The sequence below is a fragment of the Peromyscus eremicus genome, chromosome 2 (assembly GCF_949786415.1).
Source record: "Peromyscus eremicus chromosome 2, PerEre_H2_v1, whole genome shotgun sequence".
Classification (NCBI taxonomy): Eukaryota; Metazoa; Chordata; class Mammalia; order Rodentia; family Cricetidae; genus Peromyscus; species Peromyscus eremicus.
The window spans coordinates 141990052-142017480 of record NC_081417.1 but is presented as its reverse complement, the minus strand read 5'-3'; positions in this window follow the sequence as shown (position 1 = coordinate 142017480).

Genomic DNA, 27429 nt, shown 5'->3' with positions numbered 1-27429 from the left:
GTAGGTGTTCTGCAAAGAAAAGCAAAGGGCCAACTGTTAAGAGACTCACCTCTGGTACCAGAAAGGAAGCAAGGATGATGGCTGTCACCACCCCGGAGATGCCACCTGGGAGGTCCTCTCTGGAGCAGAAAGAAGAAATGAAAAGTTCGGACTGGGAAGAAGAGGCAGAGCTTATCAGCTTGGAATGCCCAGGAGTGCACAGAAAATCAGTGTGCTTTGAACAGGATCGCTAGGCTTGCTATCAGTGAATGGAAATAAAGACGCCATCTACAGGGGGGAAGTCATAACAATTCTAAATCAAGGAGTATCTCTAACTAGAGTTGTTACAATCCCTGAGGAGAAAATGACTGCTGATCTGCTATGGGTGTGGCAAGGGTGGTGCTGCCTTGTGCGTGGGCACTCCCCTGTCCTCTGCTGTGGATCTCCCTCCTAAAGAAGAAACACTTGAAGAAGGCAAGATGACTCAGGGTAAAGGCGCTCTAAGCCTGACACCTGAGTTCAATCCCTGGAACCCACACGGTGGAAGGAGAGGACCAAATCCTGCAAGTTGTTCTCTCACGTCCTAAAATGTGCTGAGGCACACACACACACACACACACACACACACACACACACACACACACACTAAATAAATAAATAAATAAATAAATAAATAAATAAATAAATGTAATATTTTTAAAAAGGAATTGAAAAAGAAACACTGAGATTGTCAGAATGATTTGTGCCTGTTGGATCTTAATGACCTAGTGTTGATTGAAGGATTCATATTTGCATAATGCATTTTCCAAACTCTGTCATACTGTGAACCCCCATGCCCCCACCCCTACTGATGCCACCCCCAATAGCTTGAAGAGGAAAGTGACCTGTAGGATGCTGTCCTGGGGTTAGGCCGCAGGACTATCTTGTTTTCCAAGAGCCTTGCTTTGTACCCGCTGGTCTTGGGCTCTTTTTTCCACAGCAGCTACAGGGAGAGTCGCTGATCTTGTGCTGGGAGCCAGGCACAGTGACGTGCCCCCTAGCTACAAAGCTTGTCTTCACAGAGCCCCTGCTGCAGGAGAACCCACATCACCATGCCCCTGGAGGATCTGTTTACTGACCATCTGGAGTCCTTATGACCTCACAGCTCAGTCCTAGTGTCCATCAGAGGCTTTGGGCTGCAGTAAGAGACCCAGCCCAACAACTGAGCCTGTGGAAGAGAGATGGGAGGCCATAGGGGTGGAAGGAGGCTGGGGAGCTCTGAGGACAGGAGTGCCAGCTCCACACTCTCTGAGCCTGGTTCTCTGCTCCTCGCCTTCCCCTTCTCTCTGTCTCCTCTACTTTCTGCAGAGTGCTCTCGATTTCTCCCTCTGCTTCTGGGGCCTGCCCAATGGGAACCAAAAAGTAGCAGCCACTGTTTCCAGCCTCATGATCCCAAAGACACTAGGGAGCCTTCCCTGGCAGCAGCAGGAGGGAAACCCAGGGAGGGAGCCAGAGGCCGGCAAGGCATCCTGCCCAAGCGGAAAAAAGCACCTCAGGTTCTGGCTAGGTCCCGAGGAGCTCTGCAAGAGTTGGGACTCAGCAGGGGGACTGCTCACTAAAGCACAGATCCCTTCCCATTCCCCATGCCCCTTGTGCTGCCTGCAGCCTCCCTGGGACCCATGGAGGTCATCCACAGCCTCTAGCAATCTCAAACAAGGCCCGACCACTTACCTCAGCAGGGTCTCTGCTGAGTGTGAATCCTAGAAAAATGCTCTCACTCTCTCACTTGGCTGGCATCCCAGCAGGCATGGACAAAGACCCTTTTGCCCTGAAAGGATGATTATGCAGAGAACAGAATAGAGACTGTCTGAAGAGCCATCGGTAGGGAAACGGGGAGTGGTGGGAGGAAGGGAGGGAAGGAAGGGATTGGAGAAGGGAAGGGAGAGGAAAGGAGAAGAGACATGAGGGAAAACCTCTGTCTTTGAACATTTCAGTGCAGTCTACGGCTCCATTACAAGGGCCAGGCAGTGTGAGCACTCTGCAGGTAAGGTGCCTGCTGCCTGACAACCTGCACTCAGTCCCTAGAACCCACACAGTGGATGGAGAGCACCAACTCTGCAAGTTATCTTCTGATCCCACATTCAGCCTCACCCTCTCACACTCATATAAATAAACGTAAAAGGAATTTTAAAAAATGAATGAGAGCCACCAATATTTCCTAATGCAGAAAAAATGTCCTATGATAGATATTATTATTAAATGGTTAAAAAGTCAGATGCACAAATGCATACCCTTTATCTGTTTAAAGTCATAGAGCCAAACATAGAATGAGTAGAGCTAGGCACGTGTGTGTGTGTGTGTGTGTGTGTGTGTGTGTGTGTGTGTGTGCATCAGCACAGAGAGAATGGTCCTCGGGGCTGCAGAGTACACAGTAAAGAGTGTGACTACAGAAGCGGGTAAAACCTAGAACAAGTGGTCCACACAGCAGTGCGTTTTCTCTGTGTGACCTGCTGGACTCCAACAATAAGAAAGCCCTGGGTCGCCCTGGAGTAACAAAAATGATCGAGAATGAATGGAAGAAAGGAAAGGGCGGGGAACATTGTTTGTTAAAACTCAAACCACCTGGATAGTAGAGGGGATGATAAACAAAGGCTGGGGCAGGTTTGCAAGAGGAAGCACTCTCAAATACATAGCAAGTGATGAATTAGCATGCTCCCAACAGTCCTACCAGTCCTACCGTGCGCGCGCGCGCACACACACACACACACACTAAAAGTAGGAATTTCCTTTGCCCCAGGACTACCTGCCACATGCTTGTTCTGGGGTCACTATTCTCTGGCATTGCCCTGTGGAGGAAGCTGTAGGTCCTCCTACTGAGAGGTCACTCATGATGCCCTAGAAAGTGGCTGTGGAGAAAAGTTAGGGAATGGAGACAGATACTCCTGAAAGATGCTTCCTCCCATCCAGGGGCTTGGGATGGGCGGAAGGTAGGTGATGAGATCTGTCAGCTGCCTGTACCTTGTGATTGAATACAGTTCCGGCATTTCCCCAGCTGAGTGGCAGCCGGGGCTCCAGCCGCATGAAATTGGATGGATAAAAGACGGAGCAGAGGGCACCAAGACCTTGGTTCCCCGTCACTTTGTCACCGACTTTCCTAGAGACAAGCCAGTGCATTAAGCTGCTGAAGTCAATAATAAAATGGATGGAGGATAAGAGTGGAGAGAGATTGAGAAGCCCACAAAATTGCTCCTTCCTCCAGAGTCTTAGGGTTCTGATGTTGTTTCTGGAAAGAAGACCTCCAGAGAGGGGGGGCGGTCTCTGCAAATGCTCAGAGGAAATGCCAGATCACTAGTGGTGGAGTCGGAGGCCTCCATCCCGTAAGCTGAACACCTACTAAGTGTGTGAAAACATTTCCAGTTTCAGATTAGGGGGGGTCAGCAGACACCTCTGTCCTTTGTACATCTGCATCAAGTGCCCACTTCTTCTCTGGTCACCACACAGCCCCCAGTGAGGTGACATTAGTTTCTATGTTACTTTATAGGAAAGGGCACTGTGGTGGTCTGAATAGGTATGGCCCCCATAGATACATGTGCTTGAATGTTTGGCCCATAAAGAGTGGCACTATTAGGGGGTGTGGCCTTGTTGGAGTAGATGTGGCCTTGTTGGAGGAGGTATGTCACTGTTGGGGGTGAGCTTGTGAGATCTCAGAGGCTCTCAAGTCAGTTCTTCTCACTGCTGCCTGTGGATCAAGATGTAGAACTCTCAGCTCCTTGTCCAGTACCATGTCTGCCTGCACGCCTCCACGGGCTACCTGCCACGAAGATAATGGACTAAAACTCTGAAAATGCAAGCCAGCCCCAGTTAAATAAATGTTTTTCTTTATAAGAGTTTCTGTAGTCATGGTGTCTCTTCACAGCAATAGAAACCCTAACTAAGACAGGCACTGAGGCTCAGAGAGCAAGTTACTCCCTGGGGCCTGGACAGTGGAAAGGTGGACTTGGGACTTCTCCAGGTCCATCTCTGTCCAGTCTCTGACCCATTGTGTGGTATCCTGGTGACTCTTCCAGAAGACCCTAGATGAGAGGTCTGTGCAAAAGCCAGGCTGCTGAGACTGCTGGGAAATCTGAGGTGGTGCCCTTGATAGCTGTAAAATGGCACAGCAAGTCCGCTTCCTAGAGGAGGTTCTATATCTCAATGGGGTAACAGGTGGAAAATGCCCTGTGCCTCCCTGGGATGCCACAATGACCATATTTATGACAGATGTCTGCGAAAGGTGTAGAGAGGGGGCTTGGTCTTCCTCCTGCTGGACTATCTTCATGTTCTTCCTTTTTTTTCCTGCCCTCTCTCCATCCCCCTCACCTTTCCTGCCTCCCCTCCCCCTCCCCTTCCCTTCCTTCCTGACTCCCACACGTAACTCAGCCCTTCTGTGGTCCAAGCAGTTGTTCTTGCCTTGATGCAATAAAAGTGAAGAGAGACTCAGGACTCCCTCCCACACTCCTGGGACCCATAGTTCAGCAGTTAATGACCATAAATTGAGGAAACCACAAGGGAGTGAAACCCTTTCAGATGGCGACAAGGAAATATAAGGGGGGGAAAGAAGGCTATGACGGAGAGCGGTGATCTCTGTGAGAAACACCTTGTCACTGCCTGGCTACAGACGCCATGAGACAGACCTCAGGATCAGGCAGGCTAGTTGTCTTGCCCTGGCACAGGGAAGTCCCTGTCTGCCCCCCACCACCATAAGCTCCTGGTACCTGCACAGAACGACCCCTCGGGCTGTGCCCTGGCTGTGCCCATCCAGGCTCAGTCACCGTAGCCCTCATGCTCACAGGCAGGGCCCATCCCTCCCCCAGAGCCCTGGTGGCCCAGAGTGCTGGATCCTACTGACAGACCCTTTCTCCTGTGCCAACCCTTCCCCCGTGACACCAGCAGTCACCAGGTAGACCAGCTCTTTCCTCCTCACACGACATCATGGCTACCCAAAGGCCACCTCAAAGAGCCCTGCCTCCTTACTCAGCACCCCTTTGCCCAGCCTCCCCGGAAGGAAAGTCTAGGCAGAGTGGTTGTGCACTGTGCCACCACCATCCTACCCCACCTCACCCTCACTGTTGGTCCTGCTTTTCTCCATCCTCCCTCCCCCTCACCCCTGCTGAGAAACTCCTATGCAGCCATCAAATCCCAGACTCCATCTTTTCTAGGAAGCCCTTTCCAAGCAGAGCTAGTCACTCCCACAGGTCTCTCCCCTAACTCCCCACCCCCTGAACAGCTAGCAGGCAACAAGACCCGAGCACACAGCATGTCCTAGTCTCTACCATACCCATCATCTTGCTCTCACCTTGTGAGAGAGACATCATTAGCAGCTGTCTAAAAGGAGACACTTGGTTCAGAGAGGTGATGGAAATCCCCTGAGGCCACACAGCCAGAAACAGAGGAGCTCTGACCTGCCCACTCTTTGAGACTGAATTCCAGACAGGCATCTTCTGACCATTGTGTCCTCTGCCTCCTACACCCTTCCCTGCAACACCTCCTCCGCTGGGTGTGTGCCGCACGGAGTGGCTCTCTCTCAGGTAACAGGACCTCATGTGTGAGACTGGGTTACAGAGAGTGTCAATGTCCATCTTGCTGCCATGCTGCCTGTGTGGGACATTCTGACTTCGGTGCTTTGAAAAGGAAACTGGCCTACACACCAGAGACCTAGGAGAGACCTCTGGCTGGCAGCCAGCAAGGAAACGAGGCCCTAGGGACCCCAGTCCAACAATCCATAAGGAAATGAGCCTGCAACATGCACAAAAGCTTAGAGCCGGCTCCTTCCCCAGGGAGCTTTCCAGTGGGACCACAGCCCGGGCTGTCAGAGGTGCCTTCAAGTGCAGGACCCTTCATGCCCCCCTGCTGCTGGAGGTGGGGGATGGGTACAGTCAGCAGTGGCCTGACAGTAGACACTGAGGCAATCTGTATGGACAGCTTTAAGCAGTCAAGGTTCTCTGCAAGACAAAAGATGAAGAATGCGATATCCCTGGCCCAGCTCCCTTACTGGACCTTTAGAAACTTCTAGAGCTGAAGTCCCCCTGGCAGTCTGTGTGTCTGAATGCATGCATGTCTGTCCTAGTTAGCCTTCTGTTGCTGTGATAAAACACTCTGGCCAAAAGCAACTTGGGGAGGAAAGGGTTTATTTGTCTTACAACTTCCGGTCACAATCCATCGTTGCGGAAGTCAGGGCCGGCACTCCAGCAGAAACCGTGAAGGAAGACTGGCACACTGTCCGGCTCCCACTCAGCTGGCTGTCTTTTACAGCTCAGACCTACCTGTCTAGGGATGGTGCTTGTAACACGATGTTAAAAGGTCTTTTAATAAAAACCCAGAGCCGGAATATTGGGGTACATGCTGAAAGATCAGAGAGACAAAGGAACAAGCCACAGCCACTTCTCACCTCGCCAATTCCACGAATCCTCTGACTGAATGTATCTGACTCCTCACCGGAAAGGCTCCAGCCGAAAAAGCCTCTAGCTGAACGGGACGCTTCTGCCGAAAAACCTTTAGTTCCTGTCTCCTCAGCCTTGTACACCTTTCCCTGCCATCACTTCCTGGGATTAAAGGCACGTGTGCTTCCCAGTGCTAGGATTAAAGGTGTGTGCCATCACTGACTGGCACTATGTTTAATCTTGTTCTGTTCTCTGATCTTTAGGCAAATTTTATTAGGGTACATAATACATCACCACAGGTGCTGTCCACTGAGGACTGGGCCTTTCTTCACCAACCATCTATCAAGACAAGACCCCTACAGATGTAATCACAGGCCAGTCTGATCAAGGCAATGGCCCCGAGAAGGGACATGGAAGGCCTCAGCCTCCTGAAAGCTCACCAGAGGCAGTACCTTCTTGTGATGGTTTTCCCTTGTTGTAGCTACTTAGACACCCTTCCAAGTGTGGGGAAGACTTCTGGGGACAGAGCTAGGATCTGAGAAGACAAAGTAATCCAGGAGGAGGCAGGTGGGAGGAGGGGCTGGGAGATTTGAGACCTAAATGAGATTATGCTGAGTTCTCAGAACTGCTCAGTCCCTTCCCAGCCATCGAGTAATAAGGCTGGTCAAAGGGTTGGCCAGGATGATGCACAGTGCGGTTATCTGTCTCCGCTCTGGGGGAGGACTGGTCCAGCCTGGACCCAAGGATGGGGAAGAACATTAGAGGAATGAGGAGTGGGCTACATCTGCCTCCTGAATGCAAATCCTATAGAGAGAGGGGAGCCAGCCACCCAGGGAGAGCTGCTGAGGGAGCCTGTGGGGCCGAGTGAGGGCTGAAGGCCCCACCCTGCTCTTTCCTTCAAAGGATACTGCTCCCCCCCCCCCCCCCCCCGCCAGCAGCTACCCTTAGCCTCATCTCACAGAAGATGAAGGGAGTAGCCCTTCAACATGTGTCTGTGTAGTCCCCACACCTGCACAGAGTCAGTGACGACGACCCAGGCTCGTCACATGCCTCCTCCTTTCTTCCTCAGATGACATTTGAAGTGAACTTAATAAAATCCCTCTTCTTTGTGTCAGAATAAAAGCTCACTGGATCCTCTAAGTCGCCCTGATGTCTTCGTGCTGGGTTGCAGATCAAACCTCTCCACACGGTAAGGGCTGGGATTTTACTAGAAGCAGTACAGGCAGTGAGCCCTACTGATGCGTTTCAATGTTCCTGCCCCTCCCTGGCTGGGAAGTCCCCGGAAGTAGGGTGCTGGGCTACATCCCTAGGCTGAGAGTGGGAAGGGTCTCCACAGGAGGCTGCTGACACCCTCTCTCCAGGCTCCCACTGTTCCTTTTAGCCCTAGATCTCTACCCCACACCTAGATATCCCTCAAACAGTGTGCTGCTTCCCAACACTGAAGGCCTTCTCTAGCTTTCAAGCTTTCACAAGGGGTTTTCCTCACCTGGGACAGCTCTTCCTACCTCTCTATCTGGAGACCCCCTGACCTCCCAGCCTGAGGATGGGAGGTGGGAGGGAATAGATATGGTCTGTCATGATAGGTGCCACATCTGTGCAGGAAGTGAGGGTTCTCACTGGCACAGGATCAGTGCCCAGCACCAATCACAGGGTAGGCTTTGCCAGCCCATTTCACAGGGAGACAAGCTGAGGCTCTAGTCACAGAACAACCTGCCTAAAGTCTCCCCAAGGTCAGTGGAGGGGCTGAAGTGACTGACTGTCCACATGCACACGCACCAAGCCTATCTATCCACACTTGGCCTCAGACACTCTCTTGACCCCAGAGAAGGGCACTGTTCCTTCCTTCCTGCCAGGGCCAGGAAAGCCTCCATTCCTTTATCTCAATTGGTCCGTCCTCCTCGCTCCCTGGCTGGTCTCTCTAAGTCCCTCCTCCGGGGAGGAGTCTTGCTCTGTGTCCCCAGCATCTGGCCTCTGTCCTGTCTTCCATCTTAGTGAACTGAGGTGGGTGGAGCTAAGACTGTACCCGCCCCACCCAAGGTCTAGAGGAAGACAGGTGTCCCCACCCAAGAGTCCAGCTGGTCCCTGTGTTCACCCAGGGACTTGGCCACTGTGATGGGGTCAGATCATTGTCTGCACACACACATGGGATAGAGGCAGGTGTGAGTAGCAGTCACGTGAGGCACAACATTAGCAGAAAGGGACAGTGGAGCAGATTCCTTCAGGATGGTGACCTTCCCATCCTTGAAGTACAGGCTCTTTCTCAAAGAAATGAGTGAGGCCCCTCCCTGGCTAAGACTTCAGTTCCAGGACACCTATTCTCTGCTCTGTGTGTCTCAGGGCAATATAGGCTTTCACATCTTCCTAGAAGTCCCTTCATTTCCAGGCTCTCTGGTCCGCTGAGTCTCCTAATGGGCCTATGATGCTCAGAGTCTGTGAGTCAAAGGTTCTATCCGGGCATGTTTGACTTCACCAAAGAGGTTCAGAGTCTCAGAGTCCCCCAAGCATGGGAGGGACAGACAGATCAGAAAATCCTGCCCATAAGAGAAGAAAGGTCCCAGACCTCTCACCAGAACATCTACAGGAGGAAGAGATTGGACTTAGGGCCTCAGGCTCCTCTCAGCAATAAAGTATGGGGTCCTCGGGAGTGACCAGCCTCATGTCCCTCCTTGCTCCTGCTCCTCCATCCTTCCCATCCATGATCCTACAGGCTGAATGAGTCACATAGGACCAGAAGTCTCTGGTGATAAAGTCCACAGGCTCAGGGCTGATGTTGAAAGATTCAGCTCTGAAGCCCCTGTGGTTTCTGGGCCATGCCCCTTGCTGACTAGAATGTTCTCTGTTTTCCCAAGTAGTGGCATCAACAGCTTAGGGACCAGAAGCATCGGTCCACTGTCATCCCTGGATTGTCTGTCCTCCTCGGAGGCACCTGCTCTGCTACAATGCCCCACACTGTCTGACCCAGTGTGCCCTCTGGGGTTAGAGCAGAGCTGTCCCCCTGGAAAAGTATTTGGTTCCCACAGGTAAGAAGGGCTTCTAACACTGGAGGAAGTTGGTGGTCCTAGGCCCTCTAGGACAACAGGGGTTCCTGGCCCCAGGCCAGCCTAAGCAGTTCTTGAGTTGGAGGCTGGGCCTCCAGGATACTTAAGGTCCACAGACTTGGCCATGGAGGGTCAGGAGCAGAGCAAACACCCCAGCTGGCCTGACTCCATCTGCCTGAGGCCCTGTGAGATGCAGGGAGCAGGCAGAGGCTCTCAGTCTGTGCAGACCTAGGTTCTGATCCAGCCTGCCCATGTGGGACCTGGGGTCCAGTGGGACCTGGGGTCCAGTGGGCAGCACACCAATCTCATCTCCAGGACCCAAGGGACAATGGCTTCTTTGCAGTCCCTACCCTCACTCCCTATTTGGGTGTAGTGTCCCTCAGAGCAGGGATCATGTCTTCCTTGACAAGGATTCCTTTACAAGTATCTAGAACAAAGTGAAATATGGTCGATGGGTGGAGGTGAAGGGAAGTGAGTTGTATCCATCTAGGAGAGTCAGTTCCTCATTCTCACTGTTAGGGAGAGAGACTCCCACAGGCGTGACTACAGGGAAGGAAGGGGATTCCAGAAAGAAAACCTAGGTCACTCACTGATGGAATCCCACACAAGGCCAGACATCATTTGGTGTGTGCGTGCGTGTGTGTGTGTGTGTGTGTGTGTGTGTGTGTGTGTGTGTGTGTGTGGTCACTCAACATTTGTTAAGCACCTACTGTATGCCCAATATCATTCTAAGATGTCAGAAACAAGACAAAGGTCCCTGCTCACACAGAGCTGAGTATGCAGTTGGGTTAATGACATCAGATTTCTAAAGTGTTAAAAATGCCACTGCAAGAAGCCTCACTGAGAAACAGGTTAGGGCAGACAAAGACATCCCTTTTGTTACATTGTCTGAACATTTCCATTCACACGTGAGGGCTCTGGGATTCAGAGAGGGTGACCAGGTGCCTGTCTTAGTTAGGGTTTCAATTACTATGAAGAGACACCATGACCATGACAACTCTTATAAGGGAAAAACATTTAATTGGGGATAGTTTACATTTTCAGAGGTTTGATCCATTATCATCATGGTGTGACATGGTGGCATGTAGACAGACATAGTACTGGAGAAGGAGCTGCCATTCCTACATCTTGACCCAGAGGCAAGAGGAAGTGGTCTGAGACACTGGGCATGGCTTGAGCATATATGAAACCTCAAAGCCCACCCCCACAGTGACACACTTCCTTGAACAAGGCCATGCCTCCTAATAGAGTCATCCCTATGAGCTTATAGGCCAATTACATTCAAACTACCACATTCCAATCCCTGGCCCCCATAAGCTTGGAGCAATATCATAATACAAAATACATTATTCCAATTTCAAAAGTTCCCATAGTATATCACAGTATCAACATTGTTAAAGAGTCCAAAGTTCAAAGTCTCTTCTGAGACTCATGCAATCTCTTAACTGTAATCCTCTGTACAATCAAAATCAAAAAACAGATCACATACTTCCAAAATACAGTGGCACAGAGTATATAATACCACTCCAAACTATAGGGAAGGGAATATAGTGAGGAAATACTGGACCAAAGCAAGACCAAAAACCAGCTGGGCAAACTCCAAACTCTACCTCTCCATGTGTGGTATCAAAATGCTCTTCAGATCTCCAATTCCTTTCATCTTTGTTGACTACAACACACTTTTTTCTCTTGGACTGGTTCCGCTCCCTGTTAGCAGCTTTCCTTTGCAGGAATCCCATGACTCTGGCATCTCCAACATCTTGGGGTCTCCAAGGTAATCCAGGCTTCAACTTCACAGCTTCATACAATGCCCTGTCTAGGCCTCCATTCAGGGACACCCCTGACACATGCTTGGCCTTGGCAGCTTTCCTTAGGCATGGAGGCAAATTCCATAATCCCTTTCTTCTATCCTTGGCTTTAAAGCCAGAACCACTTGGCCTAGGCTACCAAGTTCTGCTGCTTACTGGAGCTGGAACATGGCCCCCTTGTTTAATTACATCTTCACCAGCTTTCTGTTTGTGATGGTATTCTTCATTGACTAAGCTTGAGTGTTCTAGAAACTGCTCTGTAGACTAGGGTGGCCCCAAACTCAGAGATTCTCCATCCTCTGCCTTCCAAGTGCTGGGATTAAAGACATGCACCACCACACCTGACTCTAAGCTTTTCTTTAACTCCTTTTCACAAGTTGGAAACTTAGCTGCATGGGATCTTGCCCTGAGGTCACTACTCCCTTTATTCCATTTCTTAATCTGTTTATCTCCTTGAACACAGGACTTAACTCCATTCTGCTTCCTGGTGCTCCTTTTATCCTCAAATTGTACATTTTGCATTTTTTCTTCCTAGCTTGCTGCTTTTCTTTTTTTCTTTTCTTTTTTTTTTTTTTTTTTTTTTTTTTTTTTTTTTGGTTTTTCGAGACAGGGTTTCTCTGTGTAGCTTTGCACCTTTCCTGGATCTCACTTGGTAGCCCAGGCTGGCCTCGAACTCACAGAGATCCGCCTGGCTCTGCCTCCCAAGTGCTGGGATTAAAGGTGTGCGCCACCACTGCCCAGCCACTGCTTTTCTTTATAAATCTCTATAAGCATGCACACTAGTTCATGAACAAGGCCATACCTACTGACATATGACAGTCTATACCATATGACATATGACAGAGTCTATACTAGGCTGTTTTGAGATTTCCTCTGCTAACAGAATTAATCCAAATCTCTTCACTTTAGCCTCAGGCAGATTCTTCAGACAAGAGCAAAAAGCAGCCACATTCTTCACCCAAAATATCACAAGAAGGATCTCTAGGCAACATGATAAAATTCTTCTCCTCTGAAACCTCTGAAGCCAGGCACCCACAATCCAAATCATCCTCAAGACTACTGTCTTCCATGCTCCTGCTAGGACAGCCCATTAAGCAGCATTTAAAGCCTTCAATTGCTTTTCTAGTCCATGGGCCCAAGGTCCATATTCCTTCAAACAAAAGCATGGTCAGGCCTATCATAGCAATACCCCAGTCCCTGGTACTAACTTCTGCCTTAGGGTTTCAATTGACATGAAGAGACACCATGACCATGGCAACTCTTATAAAGGAAAACATTTAACTGGAGTGTGTAGCAGGAATCTTAGAGAGTCTTATTAATAAAATCAAACCTGAGCCAGGTAATGGGGTGAACACTGGAAGGTCAGAGAGACAGAACAAGCCACAGCTAACCTCACCTGGCCAACTTCTCAGCTGGTCTTGTTTCCTCAGAATGGAAGCCTCTGTGTCCTCATATCCAAATGGCTCTCAGCTGAATTGCTGCTCAAAACCTAAAAGCTTAACCAGCCAAATGCTTAACCAGCCAAATGCTTCTTGTTTCTGGTCTTCACGCCTTATATATCTTTCCTTTCTACCATCACTCCCTAGGATTATAAGGCTTGCTTTCTGGGATTAAAGGCATGTGTCGCCATGCCTGGCCATTTCCAATGTGGCCTTGAACTCACAGAGATCCAGAGGGATTTCTGCCTCTGGAGTGCTAGGATTAAAGGTGTGAGTGCCACCATTTTCTAGCCTTTGTATCTAGTGGCTGTCTGTTCTCTGACTCCAGATAAATTTGTTAGGGTACGCAATATTTTGGGGAACACAATACCACCACAGGAGTGGCTTACATTTTCAGAGGTTTAGTCCATTATCATCTGTGGGGCGTTTACCCAACCACCCCCACAGTTCCCCAGAGTTTTCTTGAGTGTGAGCAGCAGGAAATATTAGATAGAAGGATTTATTGTGGAGAATCTTGCGGAGATAAACAGATAGAAAATAAAAGATAGCCTCGGGAGGGCCTGGAACCTATTCCAACAGGCCCCGACTGTCTTTGCCCCAGGGTTTTTATAGAGACGCCAAGGGGTGGAGCAAAAGACCTCCTCCCCCAGCACAGCCAAGTGCAGACCATCTCAGACACCTGCACTCAGGCCCGTGGTCCTAATCATCCTCTATGCAGACCTGCTGGGTAAAGCCACGAGGAACCCGAGAACGGGCTCCCACAATCATCATGCTGTTACATGATGGCATAAAGGCAGACATGGTGCTGGAGACAAAGGTGAGATTTTTGTATCTTGACCTGCAGGCAACAGGAAGTGGTCTGAGACACTGGGTGTAGCTTGAGCATATATGAGATCTCAAAGCCCACTTCCACAGTGACACACCTCCTCTAACAAGGCCATACCTACTCCAACAAAGCCACACCTCCTAAAAATACCACTCCCTATGAGCTTATAGGAGCCAATTACATTCAAACTACCACAGTACCTAAGGCCACAGGGCAAGAGATGGAAGTGAACCTGCCCACCCCACCATGAACAGGGGTGTCCTCCCCACCCCATCACTTTCTCTGCCCCACAGTGGATCTCTCTGTACCCTCACCATGTCAAGACAACTACAATTTCTTGCTTGCCCCAAGAGAAAGTAGAACACTCGCCTGGGCTATACAGTGTGGATCAACGGTCAGGATTTGAACCCAGGTTTGTGGGGGATGAAAAGCTTCCTGTTGGCCATGAGCTGTTACTGGAAAGGACTCCAGAACCAGGCCTAAAATGGGGTCCAGAGACCTGAGCTCATGCTGCATCTGGGTACCGAGGGATGCCTTTGGGAAGCCAGGACTAGCTACTTTCTGCAGTAGCATGACTCACTGCAGGAGGATCAAGAGGAGACCTCCTGAGCCTGAGCCACAGACAGATCTCCCAGGCTAGCATCTGGGCTCAGAGGCAGCCGGCCTTTGATCCAGAGTCCACATACAGCCGCTCTGATGTGAAGCTGACGCCTTGTGAAGCCAGATCCCATCAGGGGACAGATCAGAACCGTGCGGCCTCATTACTGATCTGACCTATTTTGCACTCCCCCCTCTCCCTGGGAGCCGAGGTGGCTGCTATAGTAACGGCACAGAAAGGGGATGAAGGGGACAGAGGCGGCCCCTGGGACACTGCTCTCTACCTAAAGGAAATAAAGCTTATAGATCACGTGGGGCCCCAGGGCCTGGCCTCCCCACTTCCCACCACAGCCCTGGGGCCTGGCCTGGCCTTTCCCTTCCCTCTCCTGAAGGCTCCAACTCTAGCACGGTCCTGGACACTGCTTGTCTCAGTCAACGCTGATTCTGTTAAAGGGCCAAGGGAGCGGAAGTGTGCAGAGCTCTGTCGCTCCTAACTCGGTCACTCGTTTCTACAGTAATGGCTTTGCAGAACAATTGCTTTGAGTTATCCTCTGTTGGGTCCCAGTGTGGAAACTGGGCAGCAATGGGATTACCTGGGATCAGAGTTGAGTTCAAACTGGGCAGTGACTGATGGGAGGCCACACCCTCTTAGTGCAGCACCTCAGGCACTGTGTCTTCCCAGTGCTTGAGTTTTAGGGATAGCCACACTGACCGTGTGTCACTAACGTGAACCTGCTGTGTTTCAGGTACCAGCATCCTAGGGCTTGCGTATTTGTGGGGAGAGGGAGCCTCACAGATTCCAGGACCACACCAGATATTGGGGCTACAGTCCACAGTGTGAGGAACGCTCCACACCATGTCATCTGAGGCCTATTCTGCATCCTCTTCCTCCTCCTCCTCCTCCTCCTCCTCCTCCTCCTCCTCCTCCTCCAGCTTGATTATTAAAGCTGGTTTTGTAGTCCAGCCCCAGGCTCTTCCCCTCCTCCAGCCCCAGGCCTAGCCTGCAGCTGATGTCTTAGCTCTGGCCTCCTCAGTAATTCTTAAAAAATCATCTTGCAACCTGAGTGCTGTGCTTCTGAGAGTGTTTGTGTTAAATTTCCATGTGCCTCACCTCACAGTGAGATCAGTGAAGGCCAGTGGGGTCACAGCTCCCCACCACTACCTCAGCTCTATCTCCTATCTATTCCCCATCTCTCTGCTCTGTCCCTAAAGAAGACTTCTATCGCTGTGCTGTGTGGTGGTGGTGGCGGCGGCATTCGGAGGCAGAGCCAGGCAGAGCTCTGTGAGTTGGAGACCAGCCTGGTCTATAGAGTGAGATCCAGGACAGGCTCCAAAACTACACGGAGAAACCCTGTCTCGAAAAACCAAAAAAACAAAACAAACAAAAAGAAGAAGAAGAAGAAGAAGAAGAAGAAGAAGAAGAAGAAGAAGAAGAAGAAGAAGAAGAAGAAGGAGAAGTCTTCTATCAGTTCTGCTCTGAGCTACAGCGGGAGGCGGATGGCAGTCCTGTCAATCTGGTCAGACAGAGGAAAGTTGCTGTCTTGGGGTTGGTAGGATGAGCTTAGAGCCACCTCAACTCTTACCAAGCTCAGCTGTGAGAAAGAGGAGTCTGGTGTTAGAGAGACACCAGCATGGGCCGCTCAGGTCCTCTTCTTAGCTATGTGACTGGGGCAACTCGCTGAACGTCTCTGGGTGTCCGTCTGCTTTCTCTCCTGAAAAAGGAGGTCAACTTGGGACTACTCTGAAGACTAGATGGAGTCACGGATGCGAACGTTCCTTTGGTAGGTTCTAGAACCTCGAGAAGAGTGCACAGCAGCACTGCTGGCTGAGATGCCTCCACCGGTGGCTTCATTAAATGTTTCCCATGTACGCCTTCCACATACGCATCAGAAGTGTTTGGGCGTCTCTATCCAGTTACCTGTCAAACTGCCTACCCCGCAGAGCAGGCAGCACAGAGCGAGCCCAGGGAGCAGCAGGTTGAGATTTGGGACATTTCCATGATGGGTGGCAAGACAACTCAGTGGGTAGTGGGACCTGCTGTCAAGCCTGATGACGTGAGCTGGATTGTCAGGTCCTAAATGGTAGAAGGAGAGAACAGGCTTGCATAAGCTGTCCTCGGACCTCCAAATGCATGCATGGCATAGTGTACTCTTGAACATGCTCACACACTAACATAAATAAATGTAATTAAAAAAAGCATACCTTCCTGTGAGCCTAGACCCTTCCCACCAGTACTTTCTCCTCCTCAGAGTGACCACCATCCTTTAAGTGTTTCTTATTTCTACACTTTGGGAAGAAAAATATAGACTCTTTTGACGACTTCAGTAAGATAGGAGGTATTCATCAACACAAAACAGAACAAAAAAAGGCTAAGCGTGAAAGAAGTGACGGATAAATTTGATTCCCTTCCCATAAAGAGATTCGGTTCATCCAATGTCACCGTGGAGAAACTGGCAAGATAAAACAGGGTGTGGAAGCAGATATTTTGGCATGTTAGCAGTAAATGGTCCCACTCTGAATATATGAAGATTCCAGAACGACCCTAATCGAAGGACTTGAATCTTTGAATTGGGGTTTCAAGAAGAAGCCTGAATGGCTCATCAGTGCTCGGGAATATGCGGAGCCTCATTAGCAATCAGGGAAGCGCAAATGGAAAGGCAGGAAAAGAATCCACCTGCTGACTGGGCAGAGTGGAGTCGGGGCTAGGTGGGGAGGAGGGGGCTCTCCCCCATTGTCTCCTGGAAACAGACACTCTTTCAGACTAATTTGGCATTGTCTTGTAAAGCCTACCAGGCAGACCCCTCATCCTGCAGCCGCTCTGCTTTCTAAAACAAACCCAGAAGAGCCTCCTGTACATGAGCGCCGGGAGTCTCATACAAGGATGTTCGTGGTCACTCATTTGCAATAACATGAACCTAGTAACGGCCCCAATCAATACTGTTGAGTGAGTCAATCTGATTTCCGGATGGGAATGTGGGAGACTCTACACCCAGTCTTGCATCAGCAGCAGGCACCAGCTCCACCCCACCCCACACACCCCCACCCCACCCCCGCTGCCCATATGAGCTACTCCCTGCACATATAAGCAACCCAGATATAGACCTCCCTAGACCCTCACTATGGATTGCAGGGCTAAAAGCCAACTGTCATGTCTCTGGAGCCAACAGGAGCCCTGTGGCTGAGGCCAGGCATCTGTTACATCAAGGAGGAAGCTAAGGAACCCAGAGAACTCTGCTGGGTCTCCTCTAACCTTCCTGGGACCAGGCCTTCCTGGCGTTACTCTCTACTGGGGTAGCATAATAGTGGCCCTTAAAGAAGCAGCAGCAACAATTCTTCCCCTTGGGGCACCATGGTCTTCATTCCACGGGCAACCCCAGGGTACACGACCAGCATCTAGGCCACCTGTCTCTCACACTACAAGAAGTACCCATCATCAGAGGCAGCAGCCCTGAGCTGTGCAGGGGAGGCTTCTAATGGCACCTGGGCCTACAGAGCTGGCCAGAGCAGTCTTAAGGTAGCAGTTACCATTTTAAGGCCCGTTCTAAGGCAGGTACCAGCTCAGTCTCTCAAAGACAGGCTATGGAAAGGATACAAGCCCCTCCCCCAAGCTTATCTCTGATTTGAAACAATATTTTAGTCTAGGTGTTCTACAGAAAAAAAAATGAACATCGAAACTGGGTAGGAGGCAGGGGTGGCTTAGTACACAAAATGGCTTGCTGCACAAACCTAAGAACGTGAGTTCAATTACCCAGCATCCATGTAGAACCCATGTGTGGTGGCTTGTGTCCAGCATCCCAGCTCTGGGGAGGCAGAGACTGGAGGATCCCTGGAGCTTGCTGGCCAGCCAGTCTAGCCAAATGGGTGAGCTCCAGGTTCAGTGAGAGACCCTGTCTCCAAAGATACTGGACAGTGACCTCTGGCCTCCACACACCAACATGTTTACACAAGTGCGCAAACTAAAGAAATGCATAAAATAGAAATAAATTCAAAAACACCCAAATGTTTCATAACCCAACCCAGACTTAGCCCCTGCTGGTATCTTTCCACCCACTCGTCTGGACTGTATAGTCCAGGGATATGAATCTGTCGGGGTAAAAATTAGCAATCTGTACCCACATTTCATTTTCCGCCTTTCTTTTTATAAGCACTTTGCCAATGTGAATGTCTTGATGGAGTTTTCCTGTTGACTGGCCAACCGTAGCCCACCGTGTTTTCACACCATAATCGCTTTACGTGTCTTCATGGTCAGGTGGACACATCCTAATGACCCCATGCTCAAACCTTAGTCTCTTGAAGGCAGGTGGCCTGAGGGTCAAAGGGCATTGTCTTCAGGCTCTGTGTGGGGGAAGTTGGGCCCACACCTCAGGAGTCCATGTGGCATCCCCCACTCCTTCAGCACCAACCTGACCCTTGACTGATCCACCTGCCCCCATCACCCTTCCCCTGCCCTGCTCTGCCCTTGGGAAACACAATAGAAAAGTTGATATGCTGATATAGCTGAGTGTGTATTTATCTGTAGGCACTTTAAAAAGTCAACATAATTACTCAAGTCCCATTAAGTTTAATTTGCAGCCAATCTCAGACATCTAACAGGAAGCAGACAGGGTGCTGAGTGGGATGGAGCAGAGACAGGTTGGCTGTTTGGAACCAGACAGCAATCAATGACCTGGCGGGGTAGGCAAAGCTGGGTCCTTCCGGAGGATTCCAGTCTTGCAGGTGGAGAGCCAAGTGTCAAGGACTCTGCCAGTGACCCCAGACCCTCTACCTTCTGCTGTGTTAGCCAAGTGGGCTTCCTATAAGTGGGCCACCTCTGGAGCAGGGATGCTGTGCAGCATCCTGGAACGTGGCCAGCCCCCGGGGAAAAGCACAACCTTGGTGTCCAGGAGGAATGGCAAACCCTGGGGGAATATCCAGCTCCTCCCATTCATATCTAGATGGCATCGCACAAGTTCCTCTGGATGGTCCCCACAGGCCCAAGCCTGCAGGGTCATCCACTCAGGTTTGAGCTTTCCCTGGCCCTCTAGCTCATGCCTGCTATCTCCTGGAATCATCCACCAGGAAAAGCCCCCGCACTGTGAAAGATCCTACATTAGGTAGCACAAGGCCCATTTCAGACCAGAAGCAGTGTTGGGGGACAGGGAGGTATGGAGGGTTTGATAGATGCTCAGGAGAAACAGCGGAAGGATTTGCTGGGGCAAAGAGAGGCTGCATGACCTCCATGTTCCGATGGCCAATGATGCTCTCTTTCTCCTCTTTACACACACATCTGCACACGTGTATGTCTATGCACATGCTACCATTAGACATTTGCACACATGCATGTCTACACACACATCTGCACACCTGTATGTCTATGCACATGCTACCATTAGACATTTGCACACATGCATGTCTATGCACATATTACCATTAGAATACGAAACGCCTCCCTCAGGCTCATGCAAAAAGGTCTTGGTTGCCAGCTCATGGGCTTTGGATTTTGAAGGCTCAGACCTCATCAATGGGCTAATAATCTCTTAATGGCTTCAGGAGATGACGGCTTTATTGGGAGGTGAAGTGTAGTGGACCGGGCTACTTGTCAGAAGTAGATCAAGGGAGTGGGGTCTCCTAGCCCTTCTCTTCCTCTGCTTCCTGCAGACCCTGAGTGAGCATCTCCGCTTTGCCATGCGCTCCACACCTGAATGCTCTGCCACACTGCAGGCCCAGAGCAATGGAGCCAGCAGACCATGGGCTGCAACTTCTCAACCCATGAGCCACAATAAATGCTTCCTCCTTTCAACTTTTTTTTTTTTTTAACTTTTCAGGTTTGTTTTTTTTTTTTTTCAGTCTTTTCAACTGTACCCTGGTATGGATTCCCAGCAATTCCAAAATTGGGTATTCTTCCCATGAGGGATGAACAGATGTCTTTTCCTGTGTGTGCTGTTTTTCTTTTTGTGATTGATTTGTGAAGAGCTCTTTATATATTCAGGCTCTGTATTGTCTTTTAAAAAATTCTTTTATTTTAATTTCACACAGCTATGGACATATAAATTCAAATGGCTTTATAAAGGAGTGGGCTTAAGATTTATTTTTATTTTTAATTATGTATAGGTACAGATGTGTGCCTGCATTCACTTGAAGGAAGGTACTCTAGAAGAATGGAAATTGGATCCCCTGGAGCTGGAGTTACAGATAGTTATAAGACGCCTGACAAGGATGCTGGGAACAGAACTAGGATCCTCTGGAAGAGCAGCTAGTGTTCTTCACTGCTGAGCCACCGCTCCAGCACCTTTCCCACGGCTTTTTGAGATAGGTTTCATGTAGCCCAGGCTAACCTCAAACTCTCTGTGTAGCACAGTGTGACTTGGAGTTTCTAGTCCTCCTGCCTCCTCCTCTTCCTGAGAGCTGGGATCCCAGGTGTGCACCTCACGCTGCGCATACACACTGCTGAGGAGAACTGGCCCCATGTTAGGCAGGCGCTCTGCAGACTGAGCTCAAATGCGTTTCTTACTCATTGCTGTCTTTGGACGATCAAAAGGTGTTTATGCTAAGAAAAATTCCTGATTATTTTTCCTTCCGTGATGACTGTGATTAACGCTTTTGTGTTTTAAGAAATCCTGACTGCACCCAAAAATGATGGAAGGAGTCACATGACACTCTTCCTGTCCTATTTTTATGCTTAGATCTTCTGTTTCATCTCAAATTCGACTCTGCAGGTGTGTGGGGAAGCGGCTGGACTCTTTTTCCCGGGGACCACTCAGGTGTTGTAGCACCGTTTGTTGGAAAGGACAGCGCATGCGTGCGGGTTATTTGAGCCTCTGTCTTCTGTTCCGTGGACACGTTTGTCTCTTCTTACACTGTCTTCGCTGCTGGGCGTTCACTGTCCTGAATCAGCTGCTGTAGATCCCCCAAGTTCTGTTGAGAAATCTCTTAAATATATCATTTTAACTAGCGTGTTGATTTCTATCGGCCCCAAACTGTTGTCCCCTCATTTTTAACCTGGCTGCAGGAGCAAGAGGCTGATCTGCACCCAGGAAGCAGGAAGTGAGCAGGAAGTGGGACCCTGATACACATCCTCAAGGCCTGCCCCAGTGACCCACACCCTCCACTGAGGCTCCAAGGTCCCACAACCTCTCAAACAGCGCCATCAGCTGGTGACCAAATGTCCAAACATGTGAGGCTGTGGGAGGCATTTCACCTTCAAACCACACTGGGCAAGCGCTCTCGCTGAGCTACAGCCCCAGACCTTCGTAGTTTAAAATTCTTTTACATTTACTCATTTGTGGGGCGGGTGTGTCTGGGTAGGGGTGTGTGTCTGGGTGGTGGTGTGTCTGGGTGGGGGGGTGAGGGGTGAGATGGGGTGGGGTGGGTGTGCATTCGAAGTCAGAAGACAACTTGTTGGAGTTGGTTCTCTCCTTCTTTACCATGTGGGCCCTCAGGTTGCCAGCCTTGGCAGTAAGCACCTCTCCCTGCTGAGCTATCTTGCTGGATCCCTTTGTGATCCATTGTGATCATATTGTGAAGCCAGGTTGAATCATCCTTCTAACCCCATGGTTTCTTTTAAAAATATTTTTCCAGCTTCCCCCACTGCAAGTGGCCAGTATCACTACATGACCAGATCACTTGAAATACACCTCAGCTCCCCTACAGCCCATTTCTTCCCATACCTAACAGTCTTGTTAGTAAGAGAATTTAGAAACAGAAAACAAACAAGTAAAAATTTTTTAACTGTCTGTTATTAGCACAGAGTGAGAGTCAGCACACTATTCTTGTACAGGGACAGAGTAGATAGTTCAGGCTTTGAAGACCATATGATCTCTCTCTCTCTCTCTCTCTCTCTCTCTCTCTCTCTCTCTCTCTCTTCTCTCACACACACACACACACACACACACACACACACACACACACACTCCTCCCACTGTACTGTGAAATGATAAGACACATGGCAATCAGTTTCCCATTACTGTAACAAAATACCTGAGATAACCAAGTTATGAAGAGGGAAGGTTTGTTGATGTCACTTTGGGAAGGTTTCAGTCTGTGGCTGGTTGGTGTCATTGCTTTGGGTTTACGATGGTCCAGCATGTCATGAATCAAGAACATGCTGTAGTGAAGACCTTCACCCCATGGTGCGGTCAAAAAATGGGGGGGCAAAAATGAAGACACCAGGGTCCCCCAAGCCCTTCAAGAGTATGCCCCAGTGACCTGACAGCCCCTAGTAGGCCCCATCTCTTAAAAGTTTCTCCACCACCCTTTGGTGGGATGCACTGTGATTCAAGTCTTCAAAATACGGGTTCCTGGGGAACATCCCAGATCTCATGCAAAGAGAAATCTGTGAAAAACAAGCTTTGACTATATTCTAATAAAAATGCACTCCCAAACATGAATATTGGGTTTTGTACAATTTCATATACCACAAAGTATTACACTTTGGATGGTGGCCCAGACTGGACTCATAGGTCTTGGTTACAGCCTCAGGCAGAGCAAAACCAATCCATTTCAATGACTCTACTCTCATGGAAGCTCGTTCCACCCGCCTAGGGTGCTCTAGAACTAGAATTATGGAGCCGGTTAAAGTCTCTGGCATAAAGCATCCCCCCTCCCTTCCTCAGTGAATGGCTGTCAGTGGTCCACTGGGCTGGACAGATCTTCCTCACGTGACACCGAAATTAACCTGTGACTGTGACCATGCAGTCTGTCATCTTGGCATTCACTTTCACTCCCTGGCAAAAGAAGCCAGGCCAGGCCTGTGGCCAGCAGGGCTGGGAGAGCCAGATCCTCAGACAGGCACAACTCCATGAGAGTTATTCTGGCTGCCAGGCCAGACCATGTTGGTAATGGATGCCACTCGATAATGCTGCTGGGGAAGACACGCCCCTCTTTAATCTGCTGCAGAGTCATTAGGAGAGGAAATGTTTGCTTGGGGAGCTCCTGAGGCCTCTGGAAACTGCAAGATCAACACTAACTGCCGAGACAGCTCCAGCCTTAACCTCCTTGCCCAGCCCAGGCTGAGGCCTCAGAAGAGGTGGCTCTGTGGGGCACTTGTCTAGAGCCCTGGAATCCCGGAGCCCTGGGCCCTGTTTCCAGGCTCTTCTGGCCTGGAAAGCCAGTGGGGTGAGGAAGGCAGGAAAGAGAAGGAGGACCCTATGTGGAAGCCCCCATTCTTCCATCCTTGGGCATGTTCAAGAGCAGAGCACGGGGGCCAGGCTGGGGCTAGTGAGTCTGAGCTTTCTGCTTAGAGTCTCCCACAGCAGTGCCTGGAAGGGTGCCCTATCCCAGTGTTTGGGGATCTACACACCCTTGACTGAGGTTCAGAACTCTCCTCAAGCAGCTGCCCTAAGCCAGGAAAGTGCCCAGCTCCTAGTCAGGCTTGAAACTGCTTCTTTCGATTTCTTGTTTTGTTTTGTTTTGTAATTCTATGCATTTGTGTGTATCTGTGGGGGCGTTTGTGCACATGAACGCAGTTAACTGTGGAGGCCAGAAGGGGACTTTAAATCCCCTAGAGCTGGAGTCGCGGGCAGTTGTGAGCCACCCAGCCTGGATGTCGGCAACCATGTTCGGGTCCTCTGCAAGAATGGTATGCACTCTGAACCTCTGAGCCACCTCTCCAGCCGCTCGATTTTGGTTTTAGATTCAAGAGCCAACATTAAGTTCTGGCTGTTTGCAGAGAGGCAACCTTTCCCACCACCCGAACTCCTGTGGCTCCTCCAGGTCAGGTTGGGCTGAGCCTGGAGTCTGAGCATCCCATCGCTCAAATGGAGAGCGGCTGGAAGGTGTAATCATTCTTGGCCCTGTCCACAGTCCACACTGGCCCTTCTCTCCCTCCCCAAGGACCTGTGACAAGGAATCTCTGACCCCAGCCACCTGCTATTTTTTCGGTCCTGGCCCTGCCACCTGCTTCCCAGCAGCAAGTCCCCAGTTTCCAGCCCTGACCTCTTGACCTCTCTGACCTCTGACCCTGATTATACAATACTTACCCAGTCTGGGGCACCGTCTTCACGTCCCAAACACTGGCGGGTGCCTTGGCCACCAGGACCCAGGCTCCTTGCCCTCCCATGAGCTCCTCAGGGCCCTTCCACAGCTCCCCACACTCCCACCGGATCAGTAGATTCCACAGGCCCGTGTGACCTGGCCACAGGACCTCAGCTCCACCTCCCAGCCTACCAGAGCCCTGACTCATTTCCAGACCCTTCCCAGGCTCTTCTTCCCCATCCAGCCCTCTGGACAGATTTGCCTCAGGCCAGTGCCATTGCTAAGCGCTCCTTGTGCCCATCCCTGAGCTGTGGCTTGAGGAGACATCTCACCCTGCACTCCCAGTGACCCTGGCATTACTGTCCCATCCAGTAGTTAGGCAAGCAGGATTCAAAGACAGAAGCAGGTATCTGGGGGCACTTGGCCAGGATGAGGCACAGCTGGGATTAGAACCCAGGGCAACTGAATAATGTCATCCTTCTTTCCACCACCTTCTTCCCAGGTGAATGATCCCTTCGGGTCTGGCCGGTCTGGGTTGTGAGGGCTCTAGGTTCTCACCTGTTTCTTAATCCTAATGGCTGTCAGACTGGGGCCCAGCACATTTCACACACTTTGCCAGGGCCTGCTAAGGGAGGAGCAGGGAGAGCATGGCAGCTGCTGGGACCCTCCCTCCTCTGCTCACCACTCCTACTGCTTGATCCCTCCGTAAGCAAAGCCTTTAAACCAAAAACAATTTTACACTTCATTTGAGTTAATCATGGAAGCTCTTTCTAGAAGCCATCTCCCCCTAATTGTCTGCAGAAAGGCAAGTGCCTGCCGAGCAGCCCCGCCCCCCTCTCTGTCACAGAGCCCTGGAGCCGCAGAAGGTGGTGACAGGTAGGAAGGGCTGCACACAGGGAGCTAAAGACAGTGTCCAGCTGTGTGCCCACGGGCCTGGGTGCTGTGGGTGTAACGGGCCACACTAGTGATTCAGTCCCCCAAACACAGCCCATGGAGGGGAAAAAACCACATTTAAACAAGTCACCAAGCTAGGTGTGGCAGTGAAGACCTGTGCTCCTACTCAAGGGGCTGAGGCAGGAGGATTCTGTTTAAGGTTTGCCTGGGCCACAGAATGAGTTCAAGGCCAGCCTGGGCAACTAAGTGAGACTCTGTCTCACACAGGCGGTGGTGGTGCACGCCTTTAATCCCAGCACTCGGGAGGCAGAGCCAGGCGGATCTCTGTGAGTTCGAGGCCAGCCTGGGCTACAGAGTGAGTTCCAGGAAAGGCACAAAGCTACACAGAGAAACCCTGTCTCCAAAAAACAAAAAACAAAACAAAAAAAAAAAGACTCTGTCTCATTAAGGAATAATCAAGTAGATAAGTAAACAAATCATGTCATAAAGAACCACGGAGTTGACCTTAAACTGTAAATAAATCTTAAGAATCATAGTCACAGAGACTCATTTTAACCTAAAATTACCTTTTTAAAGGATCTGAGTGCAGTGGGAAGTACTTAGGATATGACAACAGTTTTTGGAATGCCAGTCAGTAATAGCACATGCTTATCCTGGGAGGGTAGCTCAGTTGGTAGAGTGTTTGTTTAGCATTCATGAAAACCCTAGATTCAACTCCCAGCTTCACGGAAATTGGAATGGTGGCACATGCCCATAATCCCAGCACTTGGGATGTGGAGGCAGGAGGATCATACATTCAAGGTCATCCCCAGCCACACATCAAGTTCGAGGCCAGCCTGTGATACATGAGATTTTGTTTCAAAAGCAAAAAATAATCTGCCCAAGAGAACTGAGCACATGAGCCCACACGTCACATGTGTGTAAGATTCACAGACACTTTCCTCACTGTGGAAATGAAACAACCTGAAGCCTGTCTTTGTAGAGAACAGGAGATACATCGTGGAGACTGACCTGGACCAGTGAGTCATTCTTCAGTGACAGGTTCCTGAGAAAGAAGACCAGGAGATGAGACAGAAAAGAGATGATAAGAAAGCTGGGGTCAGGAGGTCTTGCCCAAGCTGTGTCTTATGCCAAGCAAGTTTATTAAGAAGTACAGCATTGTATATACAGTTTTCAGTGGAAAAATGGGACAGAGTCGGCAGAAAGCTGCCATACAGTGGGACAAAGTCAGCAGAAAGCTAAATTAAGCAATGTGCACAAAGAGAACATAGGATATCTCAAGTACATCACAGACCGAGCATTCAGAGGCCTTCGGACTGATAACTCCAGTCTCTACAGAGGAAAAGTTAAGTTCTCAGAATCCAAAACCACAGCTCCTCTAAGGCCCTGGCCTCAGGCAATCACTGGCCTTGCAAAGCCTGCTCCTGGCTTTAAATGGGAGTTACGTTCCTTCTCCATACATCAGGGCCTCGGGGAAAACCTTGGATCAGCCTGGCTCCCACCAGGAGCCAGTGAAGTGGAGCAGAATGGCATTTGAAAAGATGAACAGACTAACCCGCCCCACAAGACATGTGTGAGTACCAGAAACACAGTCCACACAAAGAAAAAAATACATCTGGCACAGAACTCCTGTACTTTACAGTTCAGGTAATAAGAGCTGATCTGAAGTGAGAGGAGCCAGAATATGGGGGCCCTCTCAGAGTAGGAAAACAGCTTTCTGGGCGGAGGGAAACCTTGCTGAAGCTGGATCTGATGCTGGCTGTGTGAGTGCACCTGTTTATGAAGCTCACAAGCTTGCTCCCTCTGCTTCCATCCTGCAACATGGATGATGAGCATACAGTTAGCTCCCAGCTGTCCTGCTTGGATGTGTGGTTGATCAGGTCAAAGCTTCTTCTGTGTCTTCCTCGTGGGTCTGTGGTCAGTGGACTATCCATCGCTGCTGGGCCTTCTGTGATAGCTTCACCACATGTCCATTTGTTGTCATGGGAACCACCCCCCCCCCCAGGTGGATTTTCACCTCTGGCAAGCTAGCTTGGGATCATTCCCACCTCTGTAAGTTCTTCGAGAGGAAAAAAGCAAGGTGTAGAGGGTGTCTAGAGCTGGTTTGTCTTGTGTGTGTTATTGCTCTTCTCGGCTGGAGGAAGTCCATCAGCCGAGGTAGGAGAGGTAGGTATAGATTCCCACACCTGGTGGAAGGATCTGAGAGCCACACCCTCAGGGTACAGACTCGGGGAGGGAGAGAACCTGAGGATACCGCAGGCACATGTAAGAGTTCTGCGTTCCATCTTACATGTGTAAAATGCAACCAACAAAAATATATGGGAGGCAGCTGGGTCAAACGAAGACAAAATGTGTTGAGCCCCAGTGGTTCCTAGGTTTCCGTATATTCTATTCCAACCAACAGTTAGGTGAGCACGGGACAACCAGTAGATTGAGTCGGGAGGAGGTGGCTGGAGAGTTGGGCTGGACAATGGGTGGGGACATGTCCTGTCCTGGGCC